General features: G+C 36.6%; 1 protein-coding gene across 8 annotated transcripts in view; it reads right to left on the bottom strand.

Moving 5' to 3' along the window:
* SLC25A21 (solute carrier family 25 member 21) overlaps positions 1-22593 on the bottom strand; it is a 182174-nt gene that overhangs the window by 32364 nt on the left and 127217 nt on the right. For 2 of the 8 annotated variants that reach the window (XM_017742273.1, XM_017742270.1), the window contains exon 1: positions 8897-9027. The exons of 5 other annotated variants lie outside the window; for them this stretch is intronic. The gene's annotated coding sequence lies outside the window, so the exon portion shown is untranslated. Of the gene's footprint in view, positions 1-8658; positions 8833-8896; positions 9028-22593 lie in introns of those variants that run through there. One more of the 8 variants, XM_017742271.1, reaches the window with a different exon arrangement.

Below are 22593 nucleotides of genomic sequence, written 5' to 3' on the forward strand. Positions count from 1 at the left end.
CAATACTGCTGTAACTGGTACGACAGGAAGCCATCACTGTTTTAAAGTAGCTCCACACCTATGTCTATTGAAGCCAAAGAATGCAAGAAAATGATTTTTAGTTTTGATACCAGAGGAAAAAAATAGATATTCTGGGAGGTGTGCTTAGAAATCTGAATATGACACTAAAAAATGAAAATCATAGATAATTAGATATGTTTTCTGGAAAAGACTGACAGCATTTCTCTGTGTTAAAATGCTGCTGTGATTCATTAAATGAAAAATCATGAGATGAGCAAAATTTCTGTGCTTGCCCTGGGAATGTGTTCTACTTAAATTGGTTGTGACTTCATAAAAATACAACATTAAGTTGTTTTAATTCCATCAGAAAAAATGTGGCTCAGGAAGGAAATTTTTGATTGCAAGTTAATGTTGGCCTTCATTGGAATAAGTTATACTCTTCAATATCCACATGTGTAATCCCTGAGGAGTTATATGACGCCATGTATTCTTTCCCATCTGCTAGTTAAATATGAGATTCAAGAGGCTTTCAGTGTCATTATACAGATTAGTGACTCTCCCAAGAGGAATCTAGGCTCATGATACAGTGAATAACTTACAATGAGATTCTGAAGACCAGCATTCAGAGATCATTTTGTGTTTGTATGAGTTTTGCACCTGCAATTATTTGTGCTTGTAATTTAGGTTACTTAGATGTTTTTAACTTACAGATGCAATCAGTGATGTAGATACTTAGACTGAACTGAACTGCAGGCAACCATAACTGCAGGTGCAAAATTTTGTCTGCAATTATTTGAATTCATAAACACATCCATCTTCCGAAGTCTAAAGTAAAAGTAGGCCAGTAGTGGTTTTATATAGTATATTTAACAAACTAAAAATCATGCATCATTCTCCCAATTTTCAAAAACGCTCACGACTACTCTTTTTAGCATTAAAAAGAATAGGGCAACATTAAATATACACAAAGATGAACAAAACAATTTGAATTCATCTTTTAGCATCTTGACCTTTGGGGTATTTTTCTTACTCCCTTTACAGTACCTGTAGCAGGAAAATAAGGAAAGATGCCTGATTTTGTAACAGCAATACCGTTGACAGTTGCACCAGTAGAGAGCAAAAGTGCTACATGCACTGAAGTCAAAGTGTGCAGAATTTGTAGCACTACATAGGCAGTGAACAGCACCATGTACTTGTACACATACTGGCACTTGAGTTTCCACCTGGAGGGCAGTTGTGGCATCTAGACATACCATGGGAGTGAAAGGTATTGCTACACAGATGGCTGAGGAAACTTGTATGAATGGCAACTACCTCCCTAAAGACAGGCAAATATCTGTGTTTGTCATCAAATATGGATGGTGTCATATGAAAGTTATCAGAAAAGTTTTAAGTATTTGGGAGCAAGAAAATAATTCCTTGAAAAGCACAAATTTCCTACAGTTAGGCAGTGTCACAGATCTTTTCCCTTCACCTTTGGAGGGCCATTGTGCAGTGGCAGCGTGATACAGCGAGGGCACAGGAGTGAAACCCAGCTCCAGCCCCCTGATCCAGACTGCTCATCCCAGCCCAGGTTGCAGTTTAAGAAAACTCTGTCATATGAACATCTACATTACACACTGACCATCATGGATGAAGGAGCAATGCCCAAAAGGATACCTCCCACTCCTCATGCACCTAAAATGTACTAAAAATACCATAGGGGTTAGTATGTTTTCCTCAGTCCCATCTGAGAACAAAAAGAGTTGACAGTTAATACAAACTTTTTTTTTTTTTAATCACAATACATTTTAAACATGAAAGGTCCCTTCTCAGTCAAGATGCAGCAATGTTTTCAAACAGATTCTACCTTCAGTACTATGATAGTCTGACCCTAGGATGACATTTTGCTTGTCCTTCTTGCACAATTTACAACACGAAGCACTATAATGTCATGTGATTACTCTGTGGGGTGACTAACCTTGACTCTGAGTTTATCTAAGAGAAAATGGATCTAAGGAAGGTAATATTAAATGACTGAGAAATTAAGAAGATTTACCAAAGATTTATCAAAGGATTCCAAACAAACCTTGACTGTTAAACTAATAGAAACAGATTTTTCAAGGATTTCCACCAGAGATATACCTTTATGATGAAAATCCTGCTACAAGATTGTGATGCAGAGTTATGCAAACACTTTTTGAGATCAGATCAACAGGCAAGGCAGATGTGTGAAGAATAGTGTAGCAGTTGCTACACTATTAACTAAATATTGTTAATTGCTAATTATCCTAATTGTTGTTATTACTGCTTTTTATTATTAAGTGATCTACTCTTGTTTTATGTAGTCTTGTCTCACCTGCCAACAGAGTCCTCATCTGCATAGACATCTGTAAAGAAACCTGACAGGTTTTCTCTTAAAAAGTAATGGAGTCTGTTTCTCGGTGATGTGGCAGTTTGTACTGGATTATTTATTTTTTAAAAAAGCTAGCAATGTGTTCATTGAGCAGCAGACCTGCCTCAGCAGGTTTAACCTGAACATCTCTATTGAAATGTTTTCTTTTTCTCAATATACTCTTCTGATCCAGCACTCTTCACAACTTGAATTCTTCTGCAGAAAAGAAATTTTGCCACTTGGGCATTGAATAAACAAAACAAATGAACCCTCCCTCCTAAGTTACTTTTAAAAGCAAAAAAGGTATTTTACTTTGAAAAAATGAACAAATTGTTTCATATAGCAATTCAAGTAAATACAACATGTGCTATTTTACAGCCTACAGCATGATTTTTTTTTTGTTTCAAAACTTTCTGTATTTTATGACTTAAAATAAAAGTACTTTTATAACCATCAACACATCAAAAATCAAGTAATTTTTGATCAAATTTGCTTTCCTTCTAGATCTCTAATTTTCTCTGAGTTTCCAAAAGAGAATCCTTTTCCCTTTGTGGTTCACAGACATGCCATGAAGCTTGCTTGGTAACCAGCTCTGTGCTGGATCTAGAATTCAGCCAGATTAGCCAGAGATTACCATTACACCTCTACAGCAGCATTGGTTGCCATGATCTCATATCTAAGTGTAACTGCGATTTGCAACCACACTACTTCCCTCTTCACCACCATCAGAGAGCATTACAAAGTCGATCTAAGCAACACTAAACACAACTCAAGGATTGCCTGGTATTACAGAGCTGATTTAGAGACATGTGAAAACCTTATCCATGGACAGTACAGCCAGCAAGGCCATAAGAACACATTTATGTTGTCTTAACTGGGGTAACAGGCTGCTTCCTTGCAAACAGCTGTGGTAGACAAGAAAGTCTGTGCCACAAGCAGTTTTGCAAGGCAAGGGTGGGCAGAGAGCTCCGAGTGCAATGATTTGGGTTCTAATTTTAGCAGGTCTTGAAGGAACACATGGTAAAGTCATTTGAAGTGCCAGGCATCCACAGGTAATGCTCCAAAAAAAAGGCATCCAACTTGATCAGCATTGATACACAACCCAGTAGGTTCTTCTATGGGTTCTGTTTTGCTGTAAGGTAAAAATGCTGAAAAGTCCATGAATGTCAGTGAATTTTTAATAAAATGTGTCTCTGCAGTTCAAGAAGAACTACACAATTTATTATTTTGTACTGAAACTATGTAAAGCTAGCAACACAGCAAAAAACCCTGCAAAACTCAGCAGTGCTGTCAACAGCCTCGTGTTCTCCTTTTGGGTTACAAAAATTCAGACAAGGATATCACCTGAGGCCAGCTGAAGATTATCTAAAAAGCTGCATAAATAAAAAATTGGAGAACTCATAAATAGCTAGCCAGTAGTATTTCTGAAAGCTGTAGTTTATATTAACTTTTATTCTGTCATGATGCATTGGTTTGTTTATGATGGTTTTTTTCTCCAGGGAAGAACATACATTTTAGTAAACAAATTTTTACCCTTTCTCAAGTAATAGTCAGTAACAGAGCTATGGACAGTTCTCCAGGGATTCACCTCTCACTGAAGTCGAAGTAGCCCTCTTGATTTTAATAGAATTTATACCATATATTTTACAAAGAAGTTTTAAGAGACTTTGGAGGACATAACTACCCCTTTGCTTTCAAAGACTATATATTCCTTAATCTTTTTCTCCAAGAATCCAAGACCTTTTTGTACCTGTGTTTCTCCTTTTATATTTTTCTGCTTTTTTTATCTATGAAGGCTATAACTCCAGTTCCAAGTTAAAAATCTTGGTACCATTTGTTTTCCAGAGACAGAACAGAGCAGAGTAGCGCTAAATACAGACTTTAAGCAAAACCACTGAATCTAACTTATGAATACTGATATATATCTATTGTCCTATACAGATCTATACCACTAACAGACACAACCAGCCTTTCATGAATTGTGCATATTGATTCAGGATTCATAACAGAAATGTTTTTTGGTTTAGAGACACTTAAAAATGGCTAAAGTATGTTCTGATAATGAATGTTTAAAACTTACACTTGGGGACATAAAAAATCATAAATAATCAATAGAGTGGAAAGAGAAATGCAATGCTTTCCATCGTCTCCAGGGTCTGCCCTACATGGACCCCTTAGAAACCACAAAGTATAAAGCAGTGCCTCATAATGTAATGAATACTTGTACTTAGTAGGAAAAATACATTTACCACGTATACAGAGACACAATGAAGCAGTGCATGGAGCTCTGGTACTGCAGCTCGAGTCTGCTACCATTTGAGCTAAAGCAGAACTACATTAGCTGGCACTAACAGCAGTGCATTTATCCTGGCTGCAGGCAAGCTGTCATAAGGCAGCAGCACAGCACACACACAGCCACAATCACTTTTCAAGCAAAATGAGTAGAGAAAGGAGCTAAGGAGAAAAATATAACCTTGTATTAAGTTTAATGTATATACCTGTCTAATTAATTCATTTTTCAAAGTTATTTAAGCCTCTGGGAATGCAGCTTTCCTACAAGACATTATATTCCAGTGGCACTATATCACAGCAAGTCAAGCACATAGAATCACCTTAGAGATGACAAATAATAAAGTACTACTTTAGATTTTCAGCTTATTCACTCCATATTTGTTTGTGATGATGTGGTAAAAAAAAAAAGCTTTGGATCTCATTTTTAACCATTTTACTGGACATCTGGTGTTTGCTGCTTAAAGTTTCACTGTTACCAGGGTCATTGTAATTCTATAGCACATCTGGGCCAAATTCCCTGGCAGTTTTTAGTGAATTCTGTGGCAGTGGAAACATCTGTAGCTGTGCACAGTTCCACACACAGAGAATTGTGAGGAGCTGCAGAATTTTCTTGGACGTTTTACATTTTGGTGTCCAGGAAATTACCCGCTGGTAATGGATGATCTTTTAGGTTGTTTTGTTTAGTTTTGTTTTTTAAACTTCTGTGGGATATGTCCAAATCAGGTAAAACCACACAGATTCTAATCACTAACATTTTATTTTCATCAGTTATTAAAGAAAACACTGGTGCCTCAGTCTTCATGTTTTCAGAAGTACACACAGCCTTTGGAAACATTTTCTTGGAAGTGGGCGAACTGATGCAATGTGAAACTGGCCTAGTCACTGAAAATGTTGGGAACTGCAAACAAGGCCTAGGCCTGAGGAGTTGAAGAGAAGTTGAGCAAAAGAGTTTTGTGACAAAGGACCAGGCACAGTATATCATTAGTTCTTGTCTTTTAAGGTAAAAATCGAGATTAAAAATATCATACATCTGCCACTTGTGCACAGTCAACTTTTGTGTTAAAAATATTTTAACATTTAGTTATAATCTAAGTTTCAGTTATTCATTTTAAAAAGATAGAACAGAACTTGTTATAGCAAAAGGCCTGTGAGAATGAATGTTCTGGAAGAAATAGTTTCTTACTCCCCAGATCCTGAAGTACTTGTGCCAACTGGTTAGGATAAAATCAGTATGTTACAATTGCCTGGACTTGATCCAAAACTTTGCTTGCAAAACAAAAAAAAGAAAAAAACAACCCCAACCAACCAAACAAAAAGAAAATCCTAACACCAGGTTTCTTTCCAGTAGTGTAACACATCACTGATTAAAGCACCAGAGGAGTAAACTCTGTTTTGTTACTTGCTGAGTGACTGAGCAGTTCGTGTTGTATGTGCTTGGACTGTCAAAGTAAAATATCATCTACATCTCAGCCTAATTTCTAATCTGAATGAAATGCTAATTTCTTAAGAATTATAGTAAAGATACAGAAGGAGGAAAGGAAGGAAGGAAGGAAGGAAGGAAGGAAGGAAGGAAGGAAGGAAGGAAGGAAGGAAGGAAGGAAGGAAGGAAGGAAGGAAAGAAGGAAGGGAAGGAAGGAAGGAAGGAAGGAAGGATAAAGAGAAAGAAGGAAGGAAGGAAGGAAGGAAGGAAGGAAGGAAGGAAGGAAGGAAGGAAGGAAGGAAGGAAAGAAGGAAGGAATGGGGAGATGTCAGGACAAGAGCAGAAGAAGCTAAAATGTTATACCTGTGATGGATGTGTAACAGGAGCATTTATGGTTTGAAATTCTTTTCAGGGTGACTGAAGGTATGCTCAATAGGGATAAAAACCCCTTTCACTTTGCTGTATTTGTTCTCATACAGATTAAACACAACATTGGTCTTGAAGACAGGGAATATGAGCAGCAGTCTAGGTGGAATGCAGAGAAGAGCCAGAGCGAGCCAGAGACGATGCCTGGAACAGGAAACCTATGATATTCCTTACCAGACTGAGGCAGAAATTCTTTCTTTCCCCCCAAAATGTAAATAGGTAAGGCTCTGAGCCTCCAACCATAAACCAATCCCCCTCTCCCCAAATGGATTTCCTTTTTATGTCAGAAGACTAATCCATGCTATCACATCTTCATCTGTATCCAATCATGCTTAAAAGGAAGGAAAAACCCCCTCTCTATCATGCTTCTAGTCAATTGTGCATTAAGAAAAAATAATCCCTCTTGATCCCTGACAGTGACTTGCTGAAGCTCTGAAGCATGATGTAAGTACAGTCATTACTATAATGCAAATGTCCAAGTGTTATGGTAGGTTCAAGGCAGTGCAAGATTTCCTGTACTCAAAGCTTAATACAAGACAGGGAATGAGTTATGAGACTAGACTGCAAACTCAGAAGCAACCCCTTAGGATACATCATTTACTCATACAAGTTTTCACCTAGAAACTACATTAAATATTTGTAAAGACTTAAGCAATGGCCTTCCAGCAGAAGTCCTCCAGACAATTGTTGCAGTGTTTTTCTGCATTCAGTGAAAGCTGTGTTTGAAGGCTGCACTTGCTTAACATCAGATTCTATGTACTGGCTGTGGTGAGCATAGCTGAACATCCATGAGCTCCTAGATGTCAGAAAACTTTGTAGGTGAAAAATATATCTATCCATAGCAATCAAGTAACTTTTCAATATTCTCTTTCACAACCAGAAAAACTTAGTCCCTCAATTTTTATGACACAAGATTTATCTTCCTCCTGGTACAGTTTTGTGGACTTCTCTAACTTCTTCATATTTCCTCAATATTTTTCTTTAACATGTTGATTTAATTCAGTATTTTATCAGTTGTGTTACCAAATTTATATAGCAAGGCAAACTTCTGTACTTCCTTACTATGCCTTGGTTGTGTATGCTTTAGGATTGCATGATCCTTTTTGCCACGGTACAGTTCTATGAGTTCATGTTATGTAACTATCTTTAACAATTAATTTTTTCAGTGTTACTGCTTCCTAAGACAATGCTGTCTGCATTGTTGATATAGTAAGTAAAATTTCAATTTTGATATCCACTCGATTTACTTTGTATTTGGCCATATGAAAATGCCTTTAGTTGCACAGTGACCATGAAATTGGGTGTAATTCTAAAACAATAATCTGTTCTCACTTACTGCCCCACCAGTTTTCGTGTCTATTGAAACAATTGCCAACTTCATTAAGTGTTCACAGGGAATAAAACACAATACTGATTCTAAAGGGATAGGCCTGGGATGAATTATACATTTAATTCTGGAGATAACGATGACTTTGAAGCCTTCCCAAACCAAGCTTGAGAAACACTGAGACATTAACTGATGATAGTTCAGTATGCATATTTAAAGTATGTGAAAGTATTAGTTTCACTTCAGGGATATTCTGAATTCCTCCTGGCAGGCAGAAAATTCACCTAACTGCCAGAAAAGTCACCCCGCAAAGATAACTGGGCTGTGATTCTACAAATCCAATTTAGGTCATTTGAAGCTCCATTTGGTATATTGGTTTGCTGATTGAGACAGGCTTTTTCAAGAAATTATTTATGTAATCAGTATTGAATATTACAGCACTAAAATCACAGAAGGTGAAGCCCTTTTATCTGATTTATGTTATCTAAGTAAATTATTTTCTAGGTGTTTTAAATGAATAATGCCAACAATGATAGGAGAATGTTTATACTCCTAAAGAATAGTTATCATTTATTGCATATCTCAAGAGATTATATGATAATTATTTTCTTTCCATCAATAGTAACATGTCCCACTTTTTTTCCTTACGGGAAAAAGGACTTCCTAGTTGTGATGACAGAAAATGGTTTATGAAAATATTAAAGAGTTAATAACACATGGTCAGCTGGTATTCAATTTAGCAATCTTGAAGGTAGCAAAAATGGCTTGTGGAATTAAAGCCAAAGTTGTAAGCTACAGTCTTATTGATAACAGACTTACCAATTCTCTGCCGTCTTTCAAATGAATCATTTAATCTAGTTCATGTTGTTTTTCTTCATTTTGCACTCCACTTTATGCTATAATCCCAGCCACAGTGAGACATTTTGGTGTCCAGGGAGTATCTCCAAACCCTGGGCACTGCCCCCACCAGCCCTCCAGCCAGCTGCCCTTGCCTGTTGTCTTCTCTGCTCTATCTTCCCAGATGGCAGCTACAACAATTAAAATTTACCATATTTACCTTCATCAGTTCTGGCTATGCTTGAATTCTGGTTTCACACACATTTGGGATAAACCAGCACTGCTGTGAAGGAAGAAATAATCCCATCTCCCTCATTTTACTTTCCCAGTCTCTCTGTCCTGCCCACACAATAGCCTGTCCATTCTGTTGGCAAAAGATCTGTGTGTGACATGATGACCTAGCCAGGGGGAACCTTTCTGGATTACCAACACATTTATTTTTTAAGTGGCCAGGTTAATATTAACCCAATCATTTCTCCAACATCCAAGACTCCAGACCAGGTGCAGAAGGGCAGGTGGGGGCACAAAGGTGAGTGTGGCACAAAAGCAGGAACTCTGGGCAGACAGAATACACCACTTCTTCTTCCGGTGGCAGAGCTGGTTTAAAGCATCCATGAACCATGGCTTTGGTTAGACAGAAATCAGGAGGTAGTCTATCATGTTTTCCTCTTTAACTTGAGTTTTGTTGTATGGTTCACATCTTGCTGGGTATTATACTCCTCCAGCTGTGCTACAATAATGGCACCTCTACCCTCTCATCAGGCAGTAATTTTGAATTAAAAAGCCTCTTCCAGGTATGGCTTCTAAAGTACAACACATACCACCTCATGAATGTGGTAACCGATATGTCGACATAGTGCTAAATAGGTGAGGATGTTGGCTTTCAGGAACAATCCCTTGCCAGATAATACTTCATTATCTGACAGACCATCTGGTTTCCAGTCCATCAATGCTATATTACTACAGTCAGCTCTCTATGCTTGATTATTGCCCAACATTTGTATTACTTTGTAAAAAAACAGAACTCAAAAAAAGAAAAAGAATCTTCCACAAAATGAGCAAGACAAATCACCACTTGCTTATGTACTTGTCATTGTCATTTTTGGATAATGGCCAAACAGTGGATTTTTGTCCATGTGACTCATGAGTTCAGAGTACAGCATACCCCATTGTTATCAGGAGAAAGATCACCAACTTTTAATTGCACAATATATATAAACACAGCTGGCCTCGTGACTCATGTTGTAATGCAATATGTTACTCTCTAAAATTCTGTTTCAGGTGTGACCTCAGGACTCTTTCTATTCCATTTGTTGAAGTCCGTGAGTTTTACAGTGATATACTCCTAGACTACCAGGAATATTTAAAGAATTTTTTTTTCATGGATTTTAGAAGGAATGTGAATGAAAAGCTGTATCTATTGGATATCCTTGTGGTGTCTGTTTAGAGCACCCTGTCTTAAGAATGACTGATCAGAAGAATGTGCGGTTCATAATTCTGTAAGCAACGATAGTTGATCTCTTTACAGTAAAATAGGCATTTCTTCAGTGGGAAGAATGTCACCATGGCAACATAATGACATTACAGAACAAGATCAGGAAGAACAATACTAGCTGCATTTATTAAAAGAGTATATATTTAATTATGAACAAAAATAGTACTTTAGTGTAGTTAATAATGGAATGAAATTTTTATAAATATTGTATTGGCTTTTAAGTGAAGCTGGTCCTCAGTCGTCATTTGTTACCAGCTCCCAAAATTTCACTTTTGTGCATAACTCCCCTTTCCACAGGAAGCAGCAATCTCTTTTATTTTCTTTCAATAGTCTTAGGGTAAAATTCCAGTTATCCCTCTGTAACTGATATTGTCACCCCTGTCAATACACGGTCTAAGTTAAATACCTGGTTCAAAATCTGGATGCTTAACAAAACTCTACGGCTAAATAAATAAATAAAACTCAGAAAGAAAACTTGGAAAGAAATTGTGATTAGCTTCCAGTGAAAAATGCATAAATAAACAATTAAAGAAATGTTTTTTATATTCTTTTTTCCCCCATAAATTGAATACTTTTACAGTGAGAACTCTAGCCACTCATGATCACACTCTTACCGGACATGTATGAAGTCTCTTTTTTCAATAATGAAACACAAATATAAGCAAGTTAGTGTGGTTAGACCAGGCTTCTTCCCAGGGAGGTTGGTGGTTCTTGTTCAGGATGCTGTGTAACCCCAGGCACCTGATGTGTTACTATGCTGGGTGAGAAACTGGATGAAACTCCAGATGGTCAAGCCAACAGAGTTAATTCCCACTAGCAGGGGAGAACTGGGTTTCACAAGTAGAGATGGTGCAGCAAAGAATACACTTCCCAGCATGGGGTACTACAAGACTCAGATATAGTCTGCAGAGCAGCCACTTGACTGCAGCTACAAAAGCTTTAATTTCCCACCTCTTATTGTCTTTAAAATGGTGGTTAGACCATACTCCAGAAAGTGGGACTTAATGGTCTGGATTCCCCTGTGTTCGGAAGGAGTAAGAATCTTGAGTTCCTGGGCAAGCCCTGCAAGCCACTGTATGAAGGAAAATGTTTTTCAGAGGCTATTATTTCTGAAAAGGTAGCAGACAAAACCGTACTTTATGAGGAGCCCAATCACATGGGTGTGTTTCAGACATGATCTGGAAATGCTTAGAAGTTGATTGATTGAGCCTACCAGTTGTCTCCACCTGGCAACTGCATGACCTTTCTTACAGTAAAAGCTTTAGGTTTAGGGGATAATATCTTTATCTGGACATGGATTCGGGTTTTTTTGTCTCATCAGTATCAAAACTAAGCTTTCTAGTATGGCCCAAAAAGAGGGGTTTAATTTGTGTTAATTCTGTTTTTTTCAACTGAGAGAAAAATCACAATTTGGAAAAATAGTAGCTTATCGTTTGTTCATGGAACCATGCATTAGTTTTCAGAGCACTAGAACTATTGGAACACATTTTCTGGTTTAAGTGAAATGTATTTGGGCAGGACTGGTTTTATAAGCAGCTTTATACATAAGCAATTCATACCAAAGCTTTAAAGTAGCTGTTCTTTCATTTTCCCAGTCGTGGTGCCTTGCCCACACTCTAAGTTGCCACACATTGCCCTTTGTCTCAGGGTCTGTCCTGGCAGGACTTCCTGGAGACCTATGGACACACATGGTGGTGCTCTGACCACATCTTCTTCTCTGCAGCACTCTGGTTACCTTCGTTGTTTAAGTGTCCTCTGGGTAGGATGATGATCCTCGTAGGCTGCTAAGCAAGATTTGTGGTTGGCTCTAAGGACAAAGCAGATTTTGTCCCACACTTTTAAGGGTTATTACAAAGTTCTGCTAAACACAACTAGGTGCTTAGTTTAGTTTCTTTTCTGATGAAATACTGTCAAGCAAACATATGAAGTCAGTAGCAAACCCTGAGGGCTAACAGAATTCTTAGTTCAGCTGTTTTTCAGTGATGGGCAAGCAGTGTCATTTAGATGTTTCTGTTCTAGCTACACATATATAAGCACTTTTTAATTAACTTCTTCCTGTGAGAGAATGTCTATTCACAGGTGTTTATAACATGGTCTCATATGAATCACAGAAGCAGAAGCTTTGGTCATGCATCAGTTAAGGTAGGAAATGTAGACATCCAAAGCTAGTTGGAATGCTATCAGGCATCCTCACATTTCACCACTGCTATCTGGAACTTTTCCTATGACAATGAAAACTCTATCAAGATTTCACAAATGAAAAGGACTGCAATTAAAAAAAATTCAGAAGAATAGAATAATAGATAATGACTAATCCATATATTTTAGAAACTTTCTACAGTTTTCTCTGAATTCAAATTTTATACAATTGCCATGTAGACTTGTAGAAATGCCAGTTGGACATCTGTTGCCACAATCCATGCATATAATTTACATGACAGAATTACAGGTGTCTAAATTCTGCTTCTCTTGCTGGATATCTTAAAACTTAGGGCAATTGTAAAATTAAGAAGTGTGTAATTTAATATGTTGTCTTAAACACAGGCTTAGGTAATATGCCAGAAAAACCTTAGAAAGTTAGTGCAAAAGGACTTGGTAAACAATCTGTAAATTTGCAGGTCACTAATGAATGTGGAAAAGGTGAACTGTTTATATAGAGCCTACGGCACTGTAGACTATATATAATGATCACCCAGCAGGACAGAAGCAAATTTACATTCTCTGCTCTGCTCTGGAAGGCACTGTGAGCTTCATTTTGAATGAAATTACTTACCTGGCACAGAAGGAATCAAAGAAGGTTCTGAAGAGCAGGCAAGCAGCAGCAGATTATACTGCTCAAAGATCCTGGATTTACTTTTTTTTTTTTGGTAAAATAGAATTTTTGAGCATTTGTATAGTCAAAGCAATAAGAACCAGGATCTGCACACTTTAAGCAGTTTGCATTCAAATTTGCCCTCTAGTGAAAACCAAATACTATTGCTTACATAAAGCAAGAAGAATACATTTGTGTCATCTTTTGGTATGGAATTCTTTCCTTCTCTTTTGCTCCTCTTACTACCACAGTTCTCCAGATCCCTTCTATATCAAATATCCTCCAAGAATGCATTTCATGTAGGAAGTCTCTCAGCTTTAACACACCAAGCTATACAATTGTCAGTGTATTTCTACTATTCTAGAAATACACTGAAATGTCTCTTCCTACATTTTTTTTGCACATGTATACTCATTTTTCTTTTTATATCTGATTTAGGTAATCTCACTGATAGCACAAAGAAGGGCACTAGCATTTACAAAGCTTTGGGAAGGAGTAAATATTTATATAATACTGCCACTAGCTAGAGTATGAAAATGAGGTCTGTACAGCAGCTACAGGTTGACCTTGAAGGGATTACTTACAAGTTAAAAATAAGCATAAACATTTAAGCAGCACATACTACCACATATCTTATGGTAAGATGATAGTCTATCTCCCAGAAGTAGGATATCTATTAGGTCACTTGGAATTGGAGTTGCTATAGCAAACATTCTAGCTAGTAACTAAACAGTTATGCAGAATTTTTAAGAATGTGGGTAGAAGCAATATTTTAGTAGCCCCTACACAGCTTAAACTGTTGTCCACACAAGGCTGGTAACAAACAAAGGGTAATACTTCTATGGCTTACACCTTAAAACAGTGCCTTGCTTTTCATACGTATTAGGTATACCTATATTCCTATATCTTGGAATATAAAAAGGAAATTCATCATCTTCATGTCACCAGAAATTATTTTAATAAATTAGAATTTCTTTAGGTACTATCTGAACTTCCCTAAAAATTTGCATAAAACATAAAACACAATTCAGACTTTGGCCACAGACAGATTCTATGGTCCCTGATAATTTTTTAACTCCATCTTCATTCAGAGTAGCTTCCAGAATAATGCCAACAAGCAAAGAAAGCATAAAATCAGAGCACAGACTTCAAAATGTGGTGTAGGAATTACTGGGATCCTGAAAAAAAAATCTGTAAAAAATATTGTGTGAATTTTTGAACCCTTCAATCTCATTTCTGATTAGCTCATGAGTGATCTGTCAAGTTCTGTGGTCAACTCTATGCCTCCACATTTAATCAAAACATTTACACAGAAAATCAACAATAAGACATAGATAAAGTAAGAGTTCCACTAAAATTACTGTTTAGGTGTTAACTTGCATATAGTAAGTAAGGAGGAACTGTATTTAAATGGCAGCCCTGGGTTGTGTTCCTTAAAAGAGAAAGAAAATTGAAGGCCTGATATAAAGGCTTTAGCCGACAGAATAGTTTCCACTGACTTCTGAAGGATGCGAATCAGGCCCCTAAAGTAACAACTCATTTAGTAGTGACTGCTAAATTTATAGCACTTATTTTCTTTGAGCATAACAGCATCCATTCATCACACTGCAGTAACAAAGCTGTAACCCGATCCATGACAAATATTACAAGCCTAATGGCTGATGTCCATTACTGACGGGACCTGCTCACCATTTAGAAAAGATTGGCACTGAAGGATTACTGAGCAAACATAGCACCTGAAAAAACTTGCATGCAGGAGTCTGTCATCAGGTGTGTGATCGAGGGCATTATCTGAGAACGCTGGCTCTTATCTTCGGTTGGAAACTGCTGGAATTGCCAACAATTCTCAACAAAGAGCTTCCGTCATGGAAGGCTGATACACCGAACCAGTCTGGTGATGGTTTACCTTCCCAAGGCTTCATTCCTTTTTATGGATCACCTGAGACCAAGCAGCACACCAGTCTTTCATAGCTTAAATAGCAGGACAACCCAGCAAACTGATGACAATCAAGGGAAAACCAATCCTTTTCGGTAGAAAGACAAAATTCCAAGCATTCCCTCACAGTAACTTAGAAAGACCTACTTTAAAAACTGCATTTTCCCAAACAGGATGCTGAGAAAACTTTCTTGCCACTGATTCCTTGCATTTTGCAACTTTCCCTATATTAAACTGCTCACTAGCCAATTTTTCACCTTTTACACAAATACAATTGTTCTCAGGAACATACTAAATAAATTTTCCCCCTTTTTTTTTATGTAACCCTAGGTAAAATTAATATTACAAAATTTTGAAGAAAGTCTAAGAAAATTGTTATTTGTACAAAAATACACTGTTATTTTTCTTGTTATATTACAGCTTTGAAAAATTATTAATTACTTGCAACTATTAACATGAGTGGTCAGAGAAATTTTATTATTCCCAAAATAGTGACAACATATTTAATTTGCACAGGTGGTTTTAAAATGCAACTGAAAGTTTTGGTTTGCCCTTTTACATACTTCTTAAAGAAAACCTAAGTTAATTTGATACTTAAATTAAATTACCCATTTATTAAGAAAGTATGAAAAAAATGAGATGAAGTACTTTAATATGCTGTGACCCAATAAGTATAAGGAAATCCAAATATTAGGCAAGTATACTATTTTGTGTTTTCAAACACAAAGGCATATATGTGAGAATATTTTAAAATAAAATTTGAAATGCTAACTAGCTAGTAATTCACTTTATCCACAAATTTAAGCCAGATTTAGTCTCCTAAATCACAGTGGCAATCAAAAGAATATATACTACCTATATAATAAATGGTAAATCAGACAGAAGACAGATGATATTTCCAAATAAAAGTGGTGTAGAAAATCAGCTCTTAAAATACCTAAGACATTTTTGATGAAGTATTTTATACAGAAAAATAGTTTAAGTAAGACATAAGTGGAATATATACTTTGTTGCAAGAAGGGTTTTGCAAATTAAAGAAGGTACATTTATCAAAATTAGACTTTTCTTAAATCAGGATATAAAGTTAGTTTATGTGGGATTCAAATGTCAGAAAATGAGTTTCATTAAGAAATCTTTTAATGGTAAGTAATCTGAGCCCCCATCTAGATTAGGAGGCAGCAGGAGTGTACAAACATTTATCCCAGCCATAGAGTTTAACTGCTACAGAGAACAGCAAAGAGATGTATTGGGTTTGGCTACCTAATGCCTACGATGCAGAGGTGTTTATTTATCACGGAAAAATTGCACTTGTCAGAATGAAATAAACCCTAAAAAATCATTCTGTACTTGAGACACCCAGCATATGATACAGCTACAAAACAGCATGTATGCAAGTTCAGGCAAAGCTAAAATACACAAAAATAGACAAACACTGAAGGCAAGCTATATAAAAAAAGTATCAGAATTGATCTTGTATTCATAACTGGAGCCAGTGCTGCATGGAAACTTCAGAAATTTACTACTAAGTGCCTGCTGGCTCACTGTGAAAGCAGCTCTCTGCGCTGGATAGACAGAATGCAATGGTGCAGTTTATCTGTGCTTGTGTGCATGCATTCCTGTAAGGAGATGCAGCGTGCTAGACATGCACTACGCTTGATGGAGACATATTTGGAATTAAGTGAAACTATTTTTATCGCCTTAAAGTTAGTATTGATATTTATAGGGTAAAGAACCACAGCATGCTTTAAGTTGCATAAGCAAAGAACATGAAAACTAAAAAAACCCCAACCTCATATGTATTTAGAATTTTATTTTCTTTGACAAGGCCAATAACATAACAACATAACATAACGTAACAAGCAAAATAAAATATTTATTTTTCACAGTTTGATTCTCTGAGTCATATGGAATGCAACGTGCCCTGAACTATGAGTTAGCATTATACAGAAACACACTGTTCTAAAATATTTCCATACTCCATGCTAATTCCATTTTATCTTGTTTTATTTAAGACGCATTCCATGGAAAATCTATGTAACTGTCAAATATTCATAGCTATTTACTTTGTCTTTTTATTTTGATTTGGCACACTGTTTTGGAGGAATATTTTCTCCTCCATGGTCAAGCATGGATATTCTCAACATCTGGATTATGAAATTTCTTTCAGAATGTGAAGCATTATACACAGGAAGAATTGAACTTGGGTAAAGAACATTGCAAAGAGAAGAGGGGCTGGTGATAGTGTTAGGGATGAATGATCAGCCCACCTGGCACTTACTGCTGCCAACAGCAGCTCCATGGTTCAACAAAAAGAAGCCTGTCAGGGAAAGACTGCCTTCCTAACAAAGATGCATTTTAGAAGTTTCTCATACAATGCTATTTTAACTTCCAACATTAAAAAAGAAAACAAAGTAATTTATTAGGAAAAAAAAATGGAAGATACCTCCACTTTTAATAATACAAAATTGTTACTAAAGCTATTGTAAGTAATATATAGTTAACCTACCCTGAGAAGAAGAAAACTATGAGTACTCAAAAAATTCTAGCTATTCTAATAGCTTGTCATAGTCTTACTACATCTTTGTAATTTACAGATAAAATAATGAGCAAATGTATATAATGTAAAGCTCAGTTAGTTCTTAAGTGAAAATGTTTATCACTGAATAAAGTACTTGATTTGGCATAGAATCTTGATCTGCATTTTTAGAGGTGTAAAAATTTTAGTTGTTCGAATCAATCTAAATTACATATAAATAAAAAATTGTGGACAATAATAATTAAAAGGATTGTCATAAAAGGGACTAAGCTGTGTTTTCTGATGTAGCCAGTGAAGAAATTAATTTAAATAAGGTAAAGACATGCAGATTAGACAGAGATATAATAGCACCATTATAAAAAAGTATGAGATACAGTCTAAGAAATATGTTAAGTGTAAGTTGTTTGGTTACTTAGGTCAGGACATGAAAAAATTAATGAGAATTTTTTCTCTCATCCACTTCAAACTTCAACTTAGAAACTTTTATTTGAAAAACAAAGTTTTTGACATAAAACACTGTTGCTCATTTTCACAGCCATGCTTTCTATAACTAAAATAAAAATGCTTTACTTTGCATTTTATGCTGTCTGCCAGGTATTTCCTGTGAACATCCCATCTAAAATCTCTTGGTTCTAGTAACTAAAGTCTGTAAAGAAAATCCTGGCAGAAGTGTAGTTTAAGCTTCACAAGCAGCCATTTTAAACAGAAAGCTGGTTTTGTTGTGTTGACAATCACATTTTAAACTGATTCCTTCCAGATGAAAAGATGCTATTTCAAACAATGTAATAAAAGTGTGAAGTCAGCTGTTCTAAGGACATAAAAATGATTTATCTGTTCTCTGGTCACTGTTTTTTTTTCCTTGATATGGTGGAATTTTTATTTTAAAGAAAAGGTTATCAAATAATAGCTACCAGAAGCCCAAATTAGAGAGAAGTAAATAACCACTTGTCTTTTAAAGAAACACATCACATACCTGCAATTAATTTTGCAGCTCATGATGCCTCCACTACCGTGTTTATGAGAAGTTAAATGCAATGGCTAGATTTACATAACTGATAAATAGTTAATTCTTACAGCTGAATACTGACGATGTCATCATCAGATTTCAGACCTGTTTCCTTTGGTAAGAAAGAGGTTTCAGACAGATTTCAGGTCTTTTTATCTGCCTGCATCTGGGCATGACAGTCTTGCCCTAGCTCAGATTTGAGAGACAGCCCCCCCGCTCCATCTCTCCATCAGGGCTTGAATCAGTTTCTCACATCTTAAAAACAGGTTTCAATTCTGAAGACTTTAATGGCACTAGATATCATTTCAGAACAAGCAAGTTTTTAGGGACAGATCCCCAAAAAGCAGCATGATCCAAAAGTTAACTAAGCTTAATTAGGCATTTAACAGTAATTCCTGAAATCTTTGCTCAGGGGATATGCAGCCCTGGCTGTGACTAAACTCTGAGGGGACTTGATTCCTGGCCTGAAAGATTCTCACTAGCTGAAATTTTTGTACAGCCCTAGGGGAGCCAAGGAAGCTGTGGAGAAGGACAGCACGTACAGCACAGTGTGTACGAGCTCTTCCCAGTTTTCTAACTCTAGGTGGCTCTCAGCTCAGCAGCTCCGAGGCATGGAGGTTTCAGGGCTCAGAGGCAGCACCATGCCCTGCCAGGTGAATGGTGCCAGGCAGAAATGTCACCATCAGGGCCCCTGATGACAATCAAACCTCTGCTTGGAGCACCAGGGAATGACGTAGTAGTTCACCTCTGTGAATCACTGCAGGGTCTCATGCTGCACCAGTTACTGAAGCAGGAGAAACTCATGGCCATTTTCCTGGGCTACCAAATTTGGCAGACATGTTCTTCACTTTCAGACAACATAAATGCATTCAGCAAATTTGATGATAAAGCATAGTATGGTATTCTCCACACACTAGACTTAATAGAATGTTTATTATAAGCACAATTATTACATTGATCTATTTAAACATGATGTTTGAAACCATCAGGAACCTAATGTGGCAAAATGACAAATATTCTTGAGTGTTAAAATAATAAGGACTAAAAAATTTAGTTCCATTGATCTTCCAAGTAGATAGATTAAAATGGATTGCAAACAATTCTTGTAGGTATCTTTTTACTTCTTTAATATAAGCATCTTAAGATGGAGTGATCTGATCTAGGGAGCTATTGCTATAAATATTAATGCTATAACGAGTTCTATTTATGTTATAGTATTAGAAAAGAGAGACACTTAAGAAATCATATCTTTACAGTTAAAACTATATGATTATGAAAATATCTGGAAAAAAAACCCAACTTGAACCTTTAAAAAGTGCAGATCAGTCACCCAATGTGAGTGTACCTCCAGTGGCCTTAGCAAATGATAACAATTAACACCAGTTAACGTTTGGCCCGTTTACTTCTAAGATGCTTTTAAGGTTTACATGATTTTATTGTGTTTTGTTCCTATGGGAAATAAATAAGCATGTGTTTCATCTTTAAAGCACGATTCTCAGAAGTGATTCTCTTTAAAAGAGTGTTCTGGTTTACTGCGTTGCCATATATACCAGATTAAATTTTGCAAGTAAAATGTGTGTCCGTGAGTAATAAAAATGTGGTTAGTCAAATGCTACCCTTAGTTACACCACTATAATTTCACTGTATTTCAGACAGCTACACACACAAAGTTTTTCACATTCCAAAGCCATTTTTCATGTTTTCAAGTGTTAACATATGAAGATGGGGGTAGGGAACCTTCAGTCAGGAGCAGAGAATTCCTGCCTGAATGGGATGATGAAAACCTCATGACAGTAACATCAGTAAATACTGCTGACTCTGGAGACAGTCCCGTCCATGGAGCAGGGAGCTAGCCTTGCAATCAGGATATCCAGCTACAGGCCTAAACGTGACACTACATCCATGTATGCCTTCAGAAAACTACTTCATAAAGTGAGCTGTTGATTAAGTCTTCAGACCATTTCTGAACTAGAAATCTGTATCAAATAATGCAATTTTATGTCCAATGCATATGTTCCTCAGAGCTTTGGTATTAACATGCTACCATGGGGCAAATAAGCAACACAGTATCAGGCTGCTCTGTGAGAACCACCAGTGTGCATGCTCCAGTCCAGATCTACTTGACTCCCTGACATTTTACACATGAACATTCCCATCTGTATGTTTGAGATAATGGTACTTCCTTCTTCTGTGAAGTGTTTTGAGACCTATTGGTTAAAAGAACAAATATCATCTTTATTTTGTGACTCACTAGTGTTGCTAAAGCATCTAGCCACTTAGAATTCTTGGCACTGGATTAAGAACTGGTTATATACAAAAGAAAGCAGAATGCACATCACCTTCATATAAACACACAAAAGATGTCTCCTTTGTGGCCATATTTGATCTAAAACCTTGTGAGTATAATATAAATAAAAATGTTAAAGTAAATTATCAGGGAAAGTCTGTCAGTCAAATTTTATACGTTCCTTTAATCTTGAAAAAGTAGTCTTTATGATTACTTTATTCAAGGCTATACCATCATTTAAATATAAGGCTCAGCACTCATTCAGAGTAAGATTAAAAATGATGGTTTTAAGACACAAGTCCAAATAAAGTAGAGACAATGAAATGAAACTGAAAACAGTAAGAACAGATATTGCACATAGGTCTATGCAGACCAGGGGGAGAGTAAGTGGCATAAGAACAGTTTTAGGGAAAGCAGATGTATTACTCTGCATATATATGTCATGGACTATGAAGAAGGAATTCTTGCTAATTACCCAGAAGAAATTCTGAAATTCTTTGATTGTGGAGCACCTAGTCTGTGCTAAGGCATCATTTTTCTTTTCACTGCAGATATGTGAGACCAATTTCCACAGGGTCCCGTGGGTCCTGTCTTCCAAAATGCACAGGCATGAGGGCACTTGCTGAGGAGTGTTGTGTTAAAAAATAAATGTACTGATTAAACAGTTGATAAATTTAATTATGTACTATGAGAACTTGCTATGTCCTTACCTAAATTTTGCAAGCTCATACTCCCTGAAAATATACAAATACTAGTTTTTCTAACACTGAGCATTTATTCTTTAAAGATATGTTAAGCAAGAACAAGGGTTCAAAAATTCAGCCTTAAGACTTTAATTTTTATTTATGAAAACCAGCAGATTTCACACAGGTTCACAGTTTAAGCCACTACACTGTCCTTTACCATTTCAATTAGAGTTCTCAATTCAACAACCTGTTATAAAACTAAATTGAGACTTTACATTTTGGATTATATTATTTCACACAGGAATGTGATAATTATTTCTGATACTCTACATTACAGGTTTTTAGTGAAGTCTGCAATAAACACAATAGTATGGGAAGAAGATGCCAATGTAGAATAATGTGATCCACAGAGTCTACAACACGACAGATGAAAAGAAGAAAAATTAGCGATATACTATGAACTATGGGGGTGCATCAGGACATTTACAGATAGACATTTTCTTGGTGTAGTGCTTTTTTTTTAGCAGCTTCAGGCTCACTTTAGCAAGGCTGTACAAGTATTATGAGTTTGTAAGTGTGAGACAGGCCAGTACGACTAGAGGAGAGACAGATCTAGGTATAGACTTTTTTCTCTTGAAGTACAAGTGCTAGCAGACTTTCTTCAGTGCTCAGGTGGAAGTTACTGCTCCTGTAGTGGAGGCAGAAGAGAAAAGGTACCTTCAGTTTGCAAGATCACAGTCTCTGAAACTGTCAGTGTAGGTGTCTACTTAGGTGTCTTAGTCTCTACTAAGAAATAAGATTCTTGAATATACCAAGCAATCATGGGTCCAAGTTCACTTCTGCTCCTCCTGGTCTGAAGTGCTAACAAGAAACTAAGAAGTGGGGCAGATAGCTCTGTGTGTGTGTGGGAAATACCATCTTTACAACTTCTGCTTGCCTCAGAGCACTGAAAGTAGAGCCTAAAGTCTGGTCTTTCAATATCACAAGAATTTATGCCTCCAGTAAGTGGAAATTAATCTCTCCTTTATAAATGCACGCTGGGAAAAAGGATTTTTGGAATGACTGACCACGTCACACTTTCCTGGCTGGAAATTTCATTTAAGGTTTCAGGTGCAGGATAGTATTTGTACCTTGTACAACTCTCATTTGGGAGCAGGAA

The sequence above is a fragment of the Corvus brachyrhynchos genome, unplaced genomic scaffold (assembly GCF_000691975.1).
Source record: "Corvus brachyrhynchos isolate BGI_N302 unplaced genomic scaffold, ASM69197v1 scaffold115, whole genome shotgun sequence".
In the NCBI taxonomy this organism is placed as follows: Eukaryota; Metazoa; Chordata; class Aves; order Passeriformes; family Corvidae; genus Corvus; species Corvus brachyrhynchos.